Consider the following 20,480-nt stretch of genomic DNA (forward strand, 5'->3'; position numbering starts at 1 on the left):
AGTTAAGTTCATTCAATCAAGTTTAAACATTAATTATACAAATTAAGTTATACCAACATTTTTATGTTTACAAAATACAAGGGTATACCCCTCTAGAATCTAAATTACAAGAATGGAATATAATCTAGGATCTACTCTTGTCATGCAAGCGATGATCCTGGAAAAAAAAATACATATTATTGAAAGGTGAATATCACATAATTATAACTACACAAATATCTAACAATTTTAATAGGGTAACATACATTCATATTTTGTTCACTCCTCCCTTTTAAGACATGAGGCTACAAGTTCTCTAAGAAAAGAAGAACCCAGTTTTGCCTCTAAGACAGTTAAAATTTCTCATCAAAAAACATTTAGACTGTTACTGTCTTATTTTTTAACTGTTACTATCTGACCTCTCCTCATATTTTTAACTATATTTGGAGTTATAGAAATCAAATTTATAATTTAACATCCAGGCATCAATTTATACTCGACTTTAAAATGACCCATAAGAACATGTTTAGAATACCTTACCCGGTATGAATCAAGGTCTCAATCCCTCCTTTTCTTTGTAATGACAGGCGACTCTCCCCTCTTCTCTTCTTGTTCAATTGTTTTCTTGTTAATCCCTTGCCCTCCAGTGTTTATTCTACCTATAACCCATAATCTTGGATGGGTTCTTCAAATTTTTATGTTTCTCTCTTGATTTGTAAAAAAGGATACAAAAACTTCCCCTTTTCTTTCTTCACGATAGTTTTAGATTTGTTTTTTTTTTTTTTGTAAGAATAGGAGTAATTATGCTCTATAATTATTCTTATTTGCATTTAGGCCCCATTTTTTTTTAAGTGTATTCATTTTGCCCCCACTTCTTTTTAGTTTAGTTTATTTTCTTTAATTTAATCCAGCTTTGATTTTCTCAGGATTTACAGTCCAAATTTGTCTTCTTTCAAGGAATGCCTCCATGAACAAGCTCATGCTTTAAACAGTTTTCAAAGGCTCAATCATAACCCATACTCGCAAATATACAACCCTGGTTGGAGAAATCACCTAAATTTCAGTTGGAAAAGTGATAACAATAATGCACAAACTTCACAGCCACCATTTCAAGCACACTATAATTTCTAAAATTCTCATGGATATGCACCTCCTTATGCTCCACCTCCTAGAAGAAATCTTGAGGAAACATTGCATGCATTCATTGAAAAGCAAGAGACAATCAACACTCAACTTACTCAAAGCATGACAGATTTTAAAGATGCTCTTGCAAAATTCACATATGCTCTCAGTTTTCAAGAGAAAGGTAAGTTTCCATCTCAACCACAACAAAATCCAAAGGGGCAATACAATGCAAATGCAAGTAGTTTTGGAAGTCACATGCCTAATTTATGGGAAAATATAAGAAGAAATCATTGCTACTTTGTGATGCCTAGTTGGATGGTCCTCGTCTCGCCCCACGGCCATCCTCTGCTGCTAATCGTAGCTCTCAATCTCCTATTGAGGGATCCCCCATATCAACCCTAATTGTTCTAATCAAGGCTCAAGAGGGTTTTTCTCATCATCCTCCTGTATCTCAGGTACCAGTCACTAACAAGGTATATTTCACTAAAACCCCAAATTCTATGAACAGTGATGTCCCTGGATCCTCTTCTGTGGTCGGGGTAGCTAGGCAAGCTTTAGATGGTTGTCCTAAGTTACTCGTAGGACATAACATGAATTTTTCCCAACAAGCTCTTGTTGTTGCTGGTCCCTAACCAACCTCGTCACATTTTTAGTTGCCACTGGCTAGTGGAGTCAATGGGTATTCTTCTAGCGTCGTTCTCCCTGGTGGTTCTGGATATGGCTCACCCCTCTCTACCTCCCCCTTGGGTATTGCTCTATCTCTTATTGATAAAGATTGCCCTAAGGTCACTATATTGCCCACCAATGCCTCTGGCCTTGACCTTACTCATGTTTGTTCATTTCATAATTATGATGTATATTCTCTGTTACTTGAAGATTTCGGTGAACTTAAAGACATTTGGAAATTATGTTTAATTGGTAAAACTCCTGGTTATACTATTCTTGGGAAATTCATGGCAAATGTATGGAAATGCAATGTCACTCTGCACATCCATGATTTAGGTTGACTAGTCTTCCACTTCTCTTCTGCAGCTGATATGGGTAGAGTGTTTTGAAAAGGCCCTTACTCTATTCAGGGTAAACCACTAGTCATTAAGTCGATGCCTCTTTACTTTGATTTTGGCAAACCAAATATGTCATTTGTGCTGGTCCGGGTTTGTCTCCCAAACCATCATTTGGAATGCTGGTCACCAGCCTGCTTGTCAAAAATTAGCAGTGTTATTGGCAAACCTATTCGATGTGATGACCTCACTCTTTCCATGTCTCGGGTGTCCTTTGCTCGAGTTATGATAGAAGTGAATGTGTTTGCAGACTTGCCTCATTCTATCAGCCTCTCCATGTCAAATGGAACTATTATTAAGAAAAGGGTCATCTATGAATACAAGCCTCGATTCTGTGATTAGTACTTAAAAGTGGATGTTTATCAAGGTTTTATATCATCATTTTGCACTTGAACTATCAATAACTCAACTAAAGCATGTTTTATAATAACAAGTTTGATACTATAAGATACCTTAATTTATGGTAAATGTTCATCTTAAATGCAGGCCTATCACATAAATAAAAATATTGAATGATGAGTTTAAGTATTGAAAGTGAAAGGACAAAGAGATGGCCAAACTTAGAAAAGAGATGCTGGTGCAGTCCAAACCGGAACATTGCTCGGTAATTGGATCATATCTAGAGCTCTAGATCTCGGATTTAGGTCCATTTTATATGGATGGAAAGGTAAGACAAAGGCCTACACTTTCATGGGAGCCCAAGATTTAAAAAGGCCGTTTTGAAGTCCAAATTGAAGGAACAACGAAGAAGTCCGAAGCTGTCCTGCAGCCCAGACACTATTTAGTGTTCAGCCCATATCTTGAGTTCTATAAGTCCAAATGACCTCATCTTTTTTTTTTGGAAAGATGAGAAAATTTCCTAGAATATTCGTGAGGATTCTGGGCAAATTATGATGTTAGCAATGACGTCTTGTTCAGACAAGAAGATAAGGATTGTCACCAAGTCAAGATGTGGCCACCCATTCATCAATTAATCAACAAATCAATAGGTCTAAATTTTGGGCTATAAAAGGAGGCACTTACCATGTATTGAGGCATCTTGGTTTCCAAATCAAGATCATGCTCTTGCTTTCTCTCTTTGTATTGCTTATGTTTTGCTTTCATTAATATTAAGTTTATGCACTTTATTTCCTTTCCTTTACTTAGTTAACTTCTTTCTCATTTATGTTCTTATCTTGTTCAATTATGTTTCTTTCTTTCATTATGTTTAGCTAAGTTAATTATGTCAAGGTGAAAAGGGTACACTAATGGTGTAAAAATAAGTATAATATAAACTTAACATGAACCTTAACGTTGGATACTAACATGTTTTATATTTGTTATCTTGTTCACTTTTAATACTTTACTTGTTAAACAGTTAATCTAGATTTATGTTGTATAACACTTGGTACAACAAATACTTGGCACTTTTATAGCCCATATTGTATGGTATAACCGACACCTGAGCTACGAAAGGAACTTGATTTGTTGTTAACATAAGTTATAATCATGAATGCCTGCCAACTTTTACAAGTATTAGCTTTATTCGAATAAGAAAACTAATGTAATCATGTTAACAATTTATAATCTGATTGGAACCTCCTTTATGTGTGGTTTCCAATTGAGTAATAAGAGTTTATATTATACTTGTTTGAAGTACCATTAGTGGATCCTCTAACCTTGACATTTATTTTTATCATTGTTTAATCCTTACATTAATCTTCCAACTCAAAGTTCTCATTAATTTCTTCCTCCTCTTCTTTATTATTGTTGTTGTTGTTGTTGTTATTATTATTATTATTATTATTATTACATATGTTTATATTATAATATATATATATATATATATATATATATATTTGATCTTTTCATAAACTCAGTATATAGGCTGGAAACCTGTGACCCGATCTTTTAGATCATTCTCAGGTAAGTATTATTATTATTACTATTATTACTATTACTACTACTACTACTACTATTATTACTACTATTATTGTTATTATTGTTATTTTTGTTGTTGTTGTTGTCTTGTTATTTATAATTTATACAATTAACCTCTCTGTGGTTCGACCCCGGTCTTGCCGGGTTATTTATTACTTCGACACTCCTACACTTGGGAGAAGATATCAGGATTTTGGTCGTGTCATTCTACTCCATTTGTTGTATGCTTGGTCATACCAGCAATATATGTCAGAAGCTTAACTCTGGGCCTGAGGGTACTTTTATTCCTGGGATGATAAAGCGAGCATCTGCCTCTCCCCTTAGATATTCTGCTGAAGATACTGGTCATCCCTCAGGACACTGTTGCCCCAATCCTGTAGGGCGATATTTGAGAGTCGAGAAGCTATTCAGGGGGGGAAAGACCCAAGCTATCTCCTCAGCACGATATATCACCCCAGCATTAATATAATGATATTAGTTCCTTTGAACAAGTTGCTGCAGTGCACACTATCCTCAATAGGGAGGTTACTGAGAAATGTGACACTACTTGCAGGGAGCTTCCTCCTTAGCAGGCAACACACCATGCTTCGGGTGGTAATGTTATCACACTCTCTGACGATTCTTCTAGGTCTAACACAACTGGAAATGGCAAACCTAAGACTATTCCTGTTGCTAAGCACAATCATATGATGTGAAGCAAAGGCTTGCCATCTGATGTTGTTCATGGTATCCCATCGCGTAAGAGTCAAAGGAAATCTTGCTTGAAGATAGTTACTTATACACCTATTGCTGGTACTGACTATAGTTTATTTGTGTTTTGTTTTTATATTGTGGTTCTCGGTTGATTAGCTTGGATGTCTGGCTTGAATTGGGTATTGTTTAATTGTTCTGGTTTTGAGCTTTTGTGGTTTTTTATGGTGTGTTGGTTGAGTTCTTCTTTAACATGGGGTGCCACAAGATGTTTCTTGGTGTGTCAGCCTCTTCTTGGTTGCTGTTAGAGTTATTCGGGTTGTTTCTCAGCGTTTGGCCATGTTGGCATTTTGGGATTTCTAGTTGCAGATTATGCTCTGCTATGGTTTAGGATTGTTTATGTTGGGATTTATGTTTCCAAGGAGCTTGTTCCCTGTTTTTGTATAGACCTTATCTATCTGTAGGTTATGTTCTGTTATAGATTAGGTTAGGTTGTTTATTTTAGGATTTATGTCTTTAGGGAGTTTTTTCCTGTTTTTGTATATGCCTGTATAATTCACCTACTGGTTTCTAGCACTGTTTCATTTTGATCTATTAATACACTTACATTTTGATAATAATAAAAAAAAGTAGTTCTGGAAGCCAACACATGGATTAAGTCAAATCACTCTTCGCAATGGTAAGGTTATTGAAAAACCCACTCTTGAACCTTGTGAGAAAGATGATGAGTCAATCTCTAAGGGTAAGGAAGGGGTTGAATCTGAACATTACAAAGAAAATATTGATTCCTCGCTAGCACTTCCATTTCCTCATGTCATGACCAAACAAAGGGAAGGCAATCACAATTCTGAAATCTTTGAAACTTTCAAACAGTAAGAAATCGAGGATGAAAAAAGCACTGAAAATATTGTCGCGGATCATTTGTCAAAATTGACAATAGATTTGACATCCAACATCACACCAATCGATGATTACTTTCCTGATGAATCTTTACTTTCTCTTAGTTCAATGCCTTGATTTGCTAAAAATATCAATTTTCATGCTTCAGGATTTTTGCCAGCTCATTTGGATAACTAAGACAAAAGAAAGTTTTCAAGCGACGTGCAAAAGTTTTATTAGGATGGCCCTTGCTTATTCAATTATTGCCCTGATCAAATATTTCAAAGATGCATTCCCGATAATGAGGTAAGTAGTGTCATTAGATTTTGTCACTCTAAGGCATGTGGGGATCAATTCTCGTCAAAAAAGACAACTGCAAAAATCTTACAAAGTGGATTTTACTGGCCCACCATGTTCAAGGACTCACATACATTCTGCAAAACCTATGAAAATTTTCAAAAGGTGGGATTTATTTCAAAACATAGAGAGTCTTTAGATAATCTTCTATTGACTCTTAAGTCTCATCACAGTGGAGATGTGCATCGTGCAATTCATGATTTATGGCCTAATTTTCATAAAGAACATGCACATCATAGTGTTGGGAATCTGACTAAAAAAAAGACCTTATTGACCAGTTTTTAAGAAAACTGGATGGGAAGCTTATCCCCAACCCATAAAGGGCTTTTAAGCCGTTTTTAAACATAAAACTAAGGAAAGATATGAGCCACAATCACAACTACTTGTACATACACATGCTTTAAAAAAAAAAAAAAAAGAGAGACTACATTTGGCTTCCATATAGGTGATATGATTGCATTTTCTTTTTCTCATCTATAAAACCTTCTTCTTCTTCCCTTCATTTCTACTCAACCCATACATTCTACAAGCATAGACATGTCTTAAAATGGCAGGATCCTCAACTCTTAAAATAAAAAAATATTTGTGTTTTTTGTGGATCCAATCCTGGGAAAGAAAAAAAGTTTATAGAATCCACAAATCATCTTGGTCAAATACTAGCTAAGAGAAAGATTCATTTAGTATATAGGGGAGGGAGCCTTAGGGTAATGTGTATCAATAGCTGTATTTTTAGGAGGGAGTTAAGTTTTAGGGTCATCCCTAAAGCTTTAGCAAAAAAGGGCATCATTGGAAAAACAATTGGAGAGGAACTACAAGTCTCCACAATGTCTGATCGACTGAATGCAATGTTTAACCATGCTGACGCCTTTATTGCCTTACCAGGTGGTCTGAGCACATTGAAAGAAATCTTTCATACTTCCTCTTGGGCCGAACTGCGCATTCACCATAAACCCACATGTATGTTAAATGTTAATGGTTTTTATGATAATTTGTTGTTTTTTCTTGATCATGCTGTGGAACAAGAATTTCTAACATCTTCGGCATGACAAATCATAATCTCTGCTGCTATTGCTAAACAATTGATCCTTGTAATTGATCCCTCCATGAGTCACATGAAATGGCTAACTAAGGAAAGCCATAAAAAGCTTAGATTGGATTTGACCCTTCCTCTGTGAAACCTTGTGTCTTTTGATTTTATTAATAGCATATTGTTTTGTTTTGTTATTTCTTATATTTGTTTAAGTGTGTTTTAGGATTGTCAGTGTTCGTTGTTTCAGGTGATGTCTTCTATACTCTATCTTTCTACCTTAGGACATTGAGGACAATGTCTCGTTTTGGTTGGGGGGAGAGGGTAGTAGTTGACATTAAAAAAAAACTTCTAACTATTTTTGCTATTATTAAAACCATTTGACAAAACTGTTATTAGGATGGCATAGTAAGGAGGAATTTTATTGACTCTTAAGACACATCTTGATAAACATTTTTCAATGGTTATTTGCAATATTCATAATAAGGTCTATCACATACTTCTCATGAAATATTCAGGTTTACAAACTCTCGCATTGTTATTACTTGATTATGCTCATATAATCATCTAACAAGTATTCTTAAACCTTCATTTTCACACACACACTTTAACATATGATTGTGGGTTGCACATTGGATTATTACATTATTTATGTTCTTTTGTTAAAGGTAACAATTAAGGGAAACGGATAGTATATAATTTGCAAAAACAAAAAAAAACAAAAAAAATGATGATAATAAAAACTTAGATAAGTTTGGTTTCGCAGCCTCTCTAACGTAAGCAATTAAGCCCGAAGGGGTGTTTTAACACCTAATACCCTAAAGTCAACTGACTTAGGAGGTATTGGTCCAACACTTGTTACATGGGTTAGGGAGAAAAGCTTAAGGGAATCAAACATTGTACTATCTATATATCAGTATCTGTAACCCGAGTTAGTAAGCTCGAAGGGATGTCTCAACACCTAATGCCCTAAGACCAACTAGTCTGGGAGTCATTAGCCTAAAGCTCGTTACATGGGTTAAAGATGCATTGTGTTTTAAGTTATATGTATATATATTAAATAAAGGAAAAAAAAGATAATAATCTCAACCCAAGGAAGTTTAAGCTTAGAAAAATATTAGAACATAATATTGTTTTCTTCCAATAAAAACCCCATCATCTATGTTTTCATACATTGAACACATAAAAAGAAGGTTTATTAATATCTTGTTTCAACAGTATGAAGCATATATATATATATATATAATGAGAGTTTGTTTATTTGGATAGATTAATGGAAGTTGAATGATGAATGCCTTGCTTTGTGGAACTTGCAAATTGTTTTTCTATTTTAACGCTTTGATTACTAGGGACTAGTAATAAGCTGGTTGGGGGGTGTGATTAGTACTTAAAAGTGCATCTTTATCAAGGTTTTATATCATCATTTTGCACTTGAAGTATCAATAACTCTTTAACTAGATCATGTTTTATAATAACATATCTAATAATATAAGAAACCTTTAATTTATAGTAAATGTTCATTTTAAATGCAGGCCTATCACATAAATCAAGGGATTAATTGATGAGTTTAACTACTGAAATTGAGAAGACAAAGAGAGGGTTAAGCTTAGAAAAGAGATGATAGTGTAGTCCAAACTAGATCATTGTTCAGAAATTGGGTCATATTTGGAGTTGTAGATCTCAGATTTAGGTCTGCTTTATATGGATGGAAAGGTAAGACATAGGCCTACAACTTTCATGGGAGTCCAAGATTCTAAAAAGCCATTTTCAATTTTAAATTATAGCAAAAATGAAGAAGTCCAAATATGTCTTGCATCCCAGACAGTGTTTGGTGTTCAGCCTATATCTCGAGTTCTAGAAATCCAAATGCACTTATTCTTTTTTTGTTGGAAAGCTGAGAAATTTCCTAGAACTTTCATGATGAAATCTGTTCAAATTTTGACATTAGTAATAACATTTTGTTTAGACAAAAAGATAAGGATTGTCACCAAGTCAAGATGTGGCCATCCACTCAACAATTAGTTATCAAATCAATAGTTTCAAATTTTGGTCTATAAAAGGAGACATTTGCCATGCCTGGCTAAATTTTGTCAGGTTTTACATAATTGTTATGAAATTTATGTATAATGTGTCATATGATGTTATGGTGTATGAAAACATCTAGTTGCTTGTTGATTAGTACTTAAAAGTGCATGTTTATCAAGGTTTTATATCATCATTTTGCACTTGAACTATCAATAACTCCTTAACTAAAGCATGTTTTATAATAACAAGTTTGATACTATAAGATACCTTAATTTATGGTAAATGCTCATCTTAAATACAGACCTATCACATAAATGAAAGGATTGATTAATGAGTTTAAGTATTGAAAGTGAAAGGACAAAGAGATGGCCAAACATAGAAAAGAGATGTTGGTGCAGTCCAAACCGGAACATTGCTCGGTAATTGGATCATATCTGGAGCTCTAGATCTCGGATTTAGGTCCATTTTATATGGATGGAAAGGTAAGACATAGGCCTACAACTTTCATAGGAGCCCAAGATTTAAAGAGGCTATTTTGAAGTCCAAATTGTAGGAACAACAAAGAAGTCCGAAACTGTCCTGCAACCCAGACATTGTTCAATGTCCAGCCCATATCTTGAGTTCTAGAAGTCCAAATGACCTCATCTTTTTTTTGTTGGAAAGCTGAGACAATTTCCTAGAACATTCGTGAGGATTCTGTGCAAATTATGATGTTAGCAATGACATCTTGTTCAGACAAGAAGATAAGGATTGTCACTAAGTCAAGATGTGGCCACCCACTCATCAATTAGTCAACAAATCAATAGTTCCAAATTTTGGCCTATAAAAGGAGGCAGTTACCATGTATTGAGGCATCTTGGTTTCCAGATCAAGATCATACTCTTGCTTTCTCTCTTTGTATTGCTTATGTTTTGCTTTCATTAATATCAAGTTTATGCACTTCATTTCCTTTCCTTTACTTAGTTAACTTCTTTCTCATTTATGTTCTTGTCTTGTTCATTCATGTTTCTTTCTTTTATTATGTTTAGCTAAGTTAATTATGTCAAGGTGAAAAGGGTACACTAATGGTGTAAGAATAAGTATAATATAAACTTAACATGGACCTTAACGTTGGATACTAACATGTTTTATATTTGTTATCTTATTCACTTTTAATACTTTGCTTGTTAAATGGTTAATCTAGATTTATGTTGTATAACACTTGGTACAACAAATACTTGGCACTTTCATAGCCCATACTATATTATATAACCGACATCTGAGCTATGAAAGGAACTTGATTTGTTGTTAACATAAGTTATAATAATGAATGTCTGCCAACATTTACAAGTATTAGCTTTATTCGAATAAGATAACTAATGTAATCATGTTAACAATTTATAATCTGATTGGAACCTCCTTTATGTGTGGTTTCCAATTGAGTAATAATAGTTTATACTATACTTGTTTGAAGTACCATTAGTGGATCCTCTAACCTTGACATTTGTTTTTATCATTGTTTAATCCTTACATCAATTTTACATCTCAAAGCTCTCTTTATTATTAATATTAGTACTACTACTACTATTATTATTACTATTATAATTATTATTAGTATTACTACTAATTGTTATTACTATTACTATTACTATTACTATTACTATTACTATTACTATTACTATTATTGTTATTATTGTTGTTATTGTTGTTGTATTGTTATTTATAATTTATATAATTAACCTTTCTGTGGTTCGACCCCGGTCTTGCCAGGTTATTTATTACTTCGACACTCCTACACTTGGGAGAAGACATCAAGCGTTTGGTCGTGTCAAGTTTTTGGCGCCGTTGCCGGGGAGGTAAATTCTTGTATAAATTATAATATTTATTTTATTTTCTCTTTTCACTTTTCATTTTTTTTAACTCTTGTTTCTTTTGTTTTGTTTTGTTTCTTTTTCTTCTCTTTTCTGTTTTTTCATTTATTCTCCTCTTACACGTGCATGAGAGTTTGGTCACGTACATTAAGTGGTAGACTTTGTAGGGTATCCTCATCATTTTCAGAAAATATGGCTGAAGAAGATAATCAATCGCTTTATAATGAGAATAATGAGAATAACCGTATGAGAACACTTAGAGACCACATGAATCCCACAAGAATAAGTGCACCCTAATGCATAGTTTTCCCTCCTGATGCATCTCATTTTAATTTTAAGCCAGACATTATTTAACTTTTACCTTCTTTTCATGGCTTAGACCTAGAAAATCCATATTTGCATTTAAGGGAATTTGAGGAGATCTGTAATACCTATAATGACTCAAATTATAGCATGAACACCATTAGATTAAAACTTTTTCCTTTTTCATTAAAAGATAAAGCTAAAACATGGCTACAAAAGTTGAGACCAGGATTTATTCGTGCTTGGGATGAAATGCAACAACAATTTTTAAAGAAGTTTTTTCCATCTCACAGAACAAACTCTTTCAAAAGACAAATCATCACTTTCACTCAAAAGCCAGGAGAAACATTTTACCAATGTTGGGATAGGTATCGAGATTTGCTTAATACTTGCCCACATCATGGTTTTGAAACATGGAGATTGGTTCCACATTTTTATGAAGGTTTAACACCTGGAGATAGGCAAATGGTTGAATTGATGTGCAATGGAACTTTTGAAGATAAGACCCTAATGAAGCAATGAAGTACCTAGACTTGCTAGCCGAAAATGCTTAAAATTGGGGCACCACAGGTACTTATGAGGCACCAAGTAAAACTCAACCTCATACATCTAGTGGAGGTATGCACAGCCTTAGGGAAGATCATGACCTCCAAGCCAAGTTCACATCTTTAGCTAGAAAAGTTGAAGCACTTGAATTGAAAAAGAGTGGTTAATTAAAATCTGTTCAAGAAATTGTCTGTCAAATTTGTGAAACCAATGAACACTCAACAAATGATTGTCCAACTTTGCCTTCTTTTAAGGAATGCCTCCATGAACAAGCCCATGCTTTAAACAGTTTTCAAAGACCCAACCATAACCCATACTCACAAACGGATAACCCTGGTTGGAGAAATCACCCAAATTTTAGTTGGAAGAGTGATAACAACAATGCACAAACTGCACAACCACCATTTAAAGCACACCATAATTTCCAAAATTCTCATGGATATGCCCCTCCTTATGCTCCACCTCCTAGAAGAAATCTTGAGGAAACATTGTATGCATTCATTGAAAAGCAGGAGATAATCAACACTCAACTTGCTCAAAGCATGAAAGATTTTAAAGATGCTCTTGCAAAATTAACATCTGCTCTTAGTTTCCAAGAGAAAGGTAAGTTTCCATCTCAACCACAACAAAATCCAAAGGGGCAATACAATGCAAATGCAAGTAGCTCTGGAAGCCAACACATGGATCAAGTCAAATCAGTCATCACTCTTCGTAGTGGTAAGGTTATTGAACAACCCATTCTTGAACCTTGTGAGAAAGATGATGAGTCTATCTCTGAGGGTAAGGAAGGGGTTGAACCTGAACATTGCAAAGAAAAGACTGATTCCCGGCCAGCACTTCCATTTCCTCATGCCATGACCAAACAGAGGAAAGTCAATCACAACTCTGAAATCTTTGAAACTTTCAAACAGGTAAGGATCAATTTACCTTTGTTGGATGTTATTAAACACGTTCCTTCTTATGCTAAATTTTTGAAAGATCTGTGCACTGTGAAGAGAAAACTAAAAGTGAAAAAGAAAGCCTTTTTAGCCGAACAAGTAAGTGCCATTCTTCAGAATAATAATGCTTTGAAATATAAAGACCCTGGTTGTCCTACAATTTCTTGCTTTATTGGAGAACATAAAATTAAAAGAGCCTTACTTGATCTTGGAGCTAGTGTGAATTTACTTCCATATTCAGTCTTTCAAAGTCTCAATCTAGGTGAGTTAAAACCAACCTCTGTAACTCTTTTACTTGCTGATAGATCTGTAAAAGTGCCTAGAGGAATAGTTGAGGATGTGTTAGTACAAGTTGATAAATTCATTTACCCTGTAGATTTTATTGTCTTGGATACACAACCTGTTGAAGCATGTAATTCAATTCCTGTCATTTTAGGACATCCATTTCTTGCCACTTCTAATGCATTGATTAATTATAGGAATGGACTGATGAAGCTATCATTTGGAAACATGACATTGGAGATTAATATTTTCAACATTTACAAGCAACCTGGAGATGATAATGATTTACAGGAAGTGGACTTTATTGAAAAATTAGTTCATGATCAATTTCAAACCACTTTCAGTGAAACTGAGATTGATGAATCTAATGATTTGCAAACGGTCTACTTTCAGGAATCAAAGGCATGCAATTGGAGACCACAAATTGAAGAATTGCCACCACAATCAATTGAGCCCATACCTTCAAGTGTTCAACCACCAAAACCTGAATTAAAGTCATTACCATTTAATCTCAAATACTCATTTTTAGGAGAAAATGAAACTTTTCTAGTAATAATCTCTTCCAAACTTAATGCACATCAAGAAGGTAAGTTATTACAGACTCTGAAAATGCACAAAAATGCATTAGGATGAACCATAGCTGACATAAAAGGAATTATCCCTTTGATTTGCACACACAAGATTTATTTGGAGGAAAATGCTAAACCCTCTAGAGAAATGCAACGAAGGCTTAATCCTAATATGAAAGAAGTAGTGAAAAATGAAGTCATTAAGTTTCTAGATAATGGAATCATTTATCCTATTTCTGATAGTAAATGGGTAAGTCCTACACAAGTTATACCTAAAAAGTCTAGAGTCACTGTGATAACAAATGAGAAAAATGAGTTAATTCCAACTAGGACTGTTACTGGTTGGCGCATGTGTATTGACTATAGGAAACTTAATTCTATGACTAGAAAAGATCATTTTCATTTACCTTTCATGGATCAAATCGTAGAAAGAGTTGCAGGTTATGAATTTTATTGTTTCCTAGATGGCTATTCAGGTTACAATCAAATTGAAATTGCATTGGAAGATCAAGAGAAGACTACTTTCACATGCCCATTTGGTACTTTTGCACATCGAAGGATGCCTTTTGGATTATGTAATGCACCAGCCACGTTTCAAAGATGCATGCGTAGCATATTCAGTGATATGGTTGAACGTTTTCTTGAAATTTTTATGGATGATTTTTTTTGTTTTTGGTGATTCATTTGATGATTGTTTGGCTAACTTAGAAAAGGTTTTGAGCAGGTGTGAAGAGAAGAATCTTGTACTGAATTGAGAAAAATGTCACTTTATGGTAACAAACGGCATCGTACTTTGTCACATTGTTTCATCAAAAGGAATTGAGGTTGACAAATCTGAAATCGAGTTAATTGCCAACTTACCAACACCAAAATCTGTTAAAGATGTTAGATCATTCTTAGGACATGCTGGTTTTTATAGAAGGTTCATTAAAGATTTTAGTGTAATATCTAAGCCCTTGAGTAACCTTCTAACAAAGGATAATATTTTTGAATGGACTGAACATTGTGAAGAAGCCTTTGTTAAACTTAAAAACTTGCTTACTTCTGCTCCTATCATTCAACCTCCTGATTGGTCATTACCTTTTGAAATAATGTGTGACGCTAGTGAATATGTCGTGGGTGCTATTTTAGGACAACGAAAAGATAAGAAACCTTTTGTGATTTACTATGCAAGTAAAACTTTAAATAATGCTCAAATGAATTACACCACCACTAAAAAAGAATTACTTGCAGTAGTATTTGCTTGTGATAAATTTAGGTTTTATCTTGTTGGCTCACCTGTTGTTGTTTTTAGTGATCATGCAGCATTGAAATATGTTCTTTCTAAGAAAGATTCTAAGACTAGATTGGTGCGGTGGATTTTGTTACTTCAAGAATTTGATATCACAATTAAAGACAAGAAAGGCACCGAAAATATTGTTGCAGATCATTTATCAAGATTGACAACAGATTTGAAATCTGACATCACACCAATCAATGACTACTTTCCCGATGAATCTTTACTTTCTGTTTCTATGCATTAGGATGAACCATAGCTGACATAAAAGGAATTATCCCTTTGATTTGCACACACAAGATTTATTTGGAGGAAAATGCTAAACCCTCTAGAGAAATGCAACGAAGGCTTAATCCTAATATGAAAGAAGTAGTGAAAAATGAAGTCATTAAGTTTCTAGATAATGGAATCATTTATCCTATTTCTGATAGTAAATGGGTAAGTCCTACACAAGTTATACCTAAAAAGTCTAGAGTCACTGTGATAACAAATGAGAAAAATGAGTTAATTCCAACTAGGACTGTTACTGGTTGGCGCATGTGTATTGACTATAGGAAACTTAATTCTATGACTAGAAAAGATCATTTTCATTTACCTTTCATGGATCAAATCGTAGAAAGAGTTGCAGGTTATGAATTTTATTGTTTCCTAGATGGCTATTCAGGTTACAATCAAATTGAAATTGCATTGGAAGATCAAGAGAAGACTACTTTCACATGCCCATTTGGTACTTTTGCACATCGAAGGATGCCTTTTGGATTATGTAATGCACCAGCCACGTTTCAAAGATGCATGCGTAGCATATTCAGTGATATGGTTGAACGTTTTCTTGAAATTTTTATGGATGATTTTTTTGTTTTTGGTGATTCATTTGATGATTGTTTGGCTAACTTAGAAAAGGTTTTGAGCAGGTGTGAAGAGAAGAATCTTGTACTGAATTGAGAAAAATGTCACTTTATGGTAACAAACGGCATCGTACTTTGTCACATTGTTTCATCAAAAGGAATTGAGGTTGACAAATCTGAAATCGAGTTAATTGCCAACTTACCAACACCAAAATCTGTTAAAGATGTTAGATCATTCTTAGGACATGCTGGTTTTTATAGAAGGTTCATTAAAGATTTTAGTGTAATATCTAAGCCCTTGAGTAACCTTCTAACAAAGGATAATATTTTTTGAATGGACTGAACATTGTGAAGAAGCCTTTGTTAAACTTAAAAACTTGCTTACTTCTGCTCCTATCATTCAACCTCCTGATTGGTCATTACCTTTTGAAATAATGTGTGACGCTAGTGAATATGTCGTGGGTGCTATTTTAGGACAACGAAAAGATAAGAAACCTTTTGTGATTTACTATGCAAGTAAAACTTTAAATAATGCTCAAATGAATTACACCACCACTAAAAAAGAATTACTTGCAGTAGTATTTGCTTGTGATAAATTTAGGTTTTATCTTGTTGGCTCACCTGTTGTTGTTTTTAGTGATCATGCAGCATTGAAATATGTTCTTTCTAAGAAAGATTCTAAGACTAGATTGGTGCGGTGGATTTTGTTACTTCAAGAATTTGATATCATAATTAAAGACAAGAAAGGCACCGAAAATATTGTTGCAGATCATTTATCAAGATTGACAACAGATTTGAAATCTGACATCACACCAATCAATGACTACTTTCCCGATGAATCTTTACTTTCTGTTTCTACGATGCCTTGGTTTGCTAATATTGTTAATTTTCTTGTTTCAGGACAATTGCCAGCTCATTGGAGTACCCAAGACAAAAGAAAGTTCTTGAACGAAGTGAAGAACTTTTATTGGGATGACCCTTATTTATTCAAATATTGTCCTGATCAAATATTTTGAAGATGCATTCCTGACAATGAGGTAAGTAGTGTCATTAACTTTTATCATTCTAAGGCATGTGGGGGTCATTTCTCATAAAAAAAAACAACTGCCAAAATCTTACAAAGTGGATTTTACTGGCCCGCCATGTTCAAGGACTCATATGCATTCTGCAAGACTTGTGAAAATTGTCAAAAATTGGGATCTATTTCAAAATATCACATGATGCCTTTAAATCCTATTCTTGTCATTGAGATCTTTGACTGTTGGGGTATAGATTTCATGGGTCCATTTCCTCCATCATTTGGTTTCATGTACATATTAGTCGCAGTAGATTATGTTTCAAAATGGATAGAGGCAATTCCAAGTCGAAACAATGATCACAAAACAGTGATAAAGTTTTTGAAAGATAATATTTTGAGTCGATTTGGAATCCCTCGAGCCATGATAAGTGATGATGGAACACATTTCTGCAACAAGCCATTTGATTCTTTAATGAAAAAATATGGAATCACACACAAAGTTGCCACCCCTTATCACCCTCAGACAAGTTGACAAGTAGAGCTTGCTAATAGGGAGATCAAACAAATCTTAGAGAAAACAGTGAACCCTAATAGGAAAGACTGGTCTTTAAGACTTAATGATGCATTTTAGGCTTATCGAACTGCTTATAAAACATCATTAGGTATGTCACCTTATAGATTAGTCTAGGAAAAACCTTGTCACTTGCTTGTGGAAATTGAACATAAAGCTTATTGGGTTATTAAAGTTTTCAATTCAAACCTTGATGATTCTAGTCAGCTGCAAAAATTGCAAATAAATGAGCTTAAGAAAATAAAAAATGATGCATATGACAATTTGAAAATTCATAAAGCAAGAATTAAAGAGTTTTATGACAAGAAAATACTAAGAAAAACATTCAATGTTGGTCAAAAAGTCTTGCTTTATAATTCTCGACTCCATTTATTTCCTAGAAAACTAAGATTAAGATGGAGCGGTCCTTTTATTGTGAAACATGTGTATCCATATGGGGCCTGTGACATTGAGAATCCAAAGAATGGCCATGTTTTCAAGGTAAATGGGCATCGTTTGAAAGTTTATTTTGATAATTTTTTGGTTGAAAATGACTCTATTGAATTGAGTGATCCTGTATATAAAGATTGATTCTTTTTCTCACATTGTTTTGTGTTTTGTTGTATCTATTGTTTTGCTAGTCTCTCTTTCACCCCGGTCAAATGGCGAATAACGGTACTCCGGGACTTAAGTTGGTTCTTTCAGTTTCCCAAATAACTGATATCTGTATATATTTGTACAATTCTTAGCTCTTTCTCCCTTCTTTGAATTTTGTTTTTCCCAGTTCTCATTTGAAAATGGACACCACTCTTGAAAAGTTGAAAAGGTAATTTCCCGCTTTGCCTCCAAATGTGATTACAAAAACTTACCGTGCTAGGTGTGCAAGATTGAGGTTATTAATGAATCATGGAATTCCTAAAGATATTCATTGGCTAATTGAAGCAAAGGTCTGATTATCAGGTGAGTCCTCCAATTCTTTCATTTCACACATGCCTGGAACAATTAAAAGTATTTTTGCAAAGAAACATCGTGCAAAACAATTGAAAGTCTATCACAGATGTGCCAGATGGACTTGTAATGTGACGTGTCGTTCTTTAGGAATGGTATCTATAAACCGTGAAGATAAAATACAATTCATTAAGGATGGCCTGAGTAAGGGGTCTTTAGATAATCTTTTGTTGACCCTTGAGACGCATCCTAGTGGAGATGTGCATTGTGCAATTCATGATTTATGGCCACAATTCCATAAAGAACATGCTCGACTTAGTCTTGGGAATCTAACTAAAAAGAGCATGTTTGCTAGTTTTTAAGAAAACTGGATGGGAAGCCTATCCCCGACCCATAGAGGGCGTTTAAGCCATTCTTGGACGTAAAACCAAGGGAAGATGTGAACCATAATCACAACTATCTGTACATATACATGCTTTTTCAAAATAAATAATTAATACAGAGAGAGAGAGAGAGAGAGAGAGAGAGTGTGTGAGACTACAGCTAGCCTACATATAGGAGGTATGATTGCATTTTTCAATTTCTCATCTATAAATTCTTCTCTTCCTTCCTTCATTTCTACTCAACCCATACATTCATCAAATATAGAAGTGTGTAGAAATGGCAGGTTCCTCAAGTCATCACATAAGAAATATTTATGTTTTTGGTGGATCCAGACCTGGGAAAGAAAAAGAGTTTTTAGAATCAGCAAATCATCTTGGTCAGGTACTAGCTGAGAGAAAGATTCATTTAGTGTATGGGGGAGGCAGCCTTGGGTTAATGGGAGGTGTGTCAATAGCTGCATTTTTAGGAGGCAGTCAAGTTTTTGGGGTTGTCCCCAAAGCTTTAGCAAATGGGGATATCATTGGAAAAACAATTGGAGAGGAACTACAGGTCTCTACAATGTCTGATCGACTGAAGACCATGTTTAACCATGTTGATGCCTTCATTGCCTTACCAGGTGGTCTGGGCACATTGGAAAAGATCTTTCATATTTCATCTTGGCCCCAACTGCACATTCACCATAAACCTATAGGTTTGTTAAATGTTAATGGTTTCTATGATAACTTGTTGTCTTTTCTTGATCAAGATGTGGAACGAGAATTTCTAACATCTTCAGCACGACAAATCATAATCTTTGCTGCTACTGCTGAACAATTGATTGACCAACTACAATCTTTCATCTGTTTCATTGATCCCTGCATGAGTCGCCTAGATTGGTCAACTAAGGAAAGCCGTAAAAAGCTTAGATTAGATTTGAGCCTTCATCTGTGAAACCTTGTGTCTTTTGGTTTTATTAATAGTATATTATTTTGTTTTGTTACTTCTTATATTTGTTTAAGTGTGTTTCAGGTTTGTCATTGTTCATTGTTTCAGGTGATGTCTTCTATACTCTATCTTTCTACCTTAGGACATTGAGGACAATGTCTCGTTTTGGTTGGGGGGAGAGGGTAGTAGTTTTTTAAAAAAAAACTAACCAACTAACTATTTTTGTTTTTTAAAAAAACCATTTGGCAAAACTGTTATTACTAGGATGGTAGAGTAAAGGGGAATTATTTTTGAGACGCATCTTAGTAAAAATTTTCTAATGGTTATCTGCAAAATTCATAACAAGGCCTATTAGAATACTTCTTGAAATATTCAGGTTTATAAACTCTCGCATTGTTATCACTTGATTCTGCTCATATACTCATTTAACAAGTATTCGTAAACCTTCATTTTCACACACAGACTTTCACATATGATTGTGGGTTACACGTTTAATTATTACATTATCAATGTTCTTTTGTTGAAGGTAACAACTAAGGGAAAGGGATAGTATATAATTTGCAAAAAAATAATAATAATAATAATAAAATGATAGTATTGATGATAATAAAAACGTAGATAAGTTTGGTTTCGTAGCCTCCCTAACCTAATCAATTAAGCCCGAAGGGGTGTTTTAACACCTAATACTCTAAAGTCAACTGACTTGGGAGCTATTGGCCCAAAGCTTGTTACATGGGTTGAGGAGAAAAGCTTAAGGGAATCAAACATTGCACTATCTACGTATCAGTATCTGCAACCCGAGTTGGTAAGCTCGTAGGAGTGTCTCAACACCTAATGCCCTAAGACCAACTAGTCTGGGAGTCATTAGCCTAAAACTCGTTACATGGGTTAAAGATACATTGTGTTTTAAGTTGTATGTGAATATAAATAAAAAAAATAGAAAAGAAAAAAAATGTAATAATAATAATAATCCCAGCCCAAGGA

General features: G+C 34.3%; 1 pseudogene; it reads left to right on the plus strand.

Moving 5' to 3' along the window:
• The first annotated feature begins 1,330 nt into the window (after positions 1–1,330).
• Positions 1,331–20,480, plus strand: part of LOC140954368 (uncharacterized) — a 48,088-nt pseudogene continuing 28,938 nt past the window's right edge.

Source organism: Populus alba, chromosome 12 (genome assembly GCF_005239225.2).
Source record: "Populus alba chromosome 12, ASM523922v2, whole genome shotgun sequence".
In the NCBI taxonomy this organism is placed as follows: Eukaryota; Viridiplantae; Streptophyta; class Magnoliopsida; order Malpighiales; family Salicaceae; genus Populus; species Populus alba.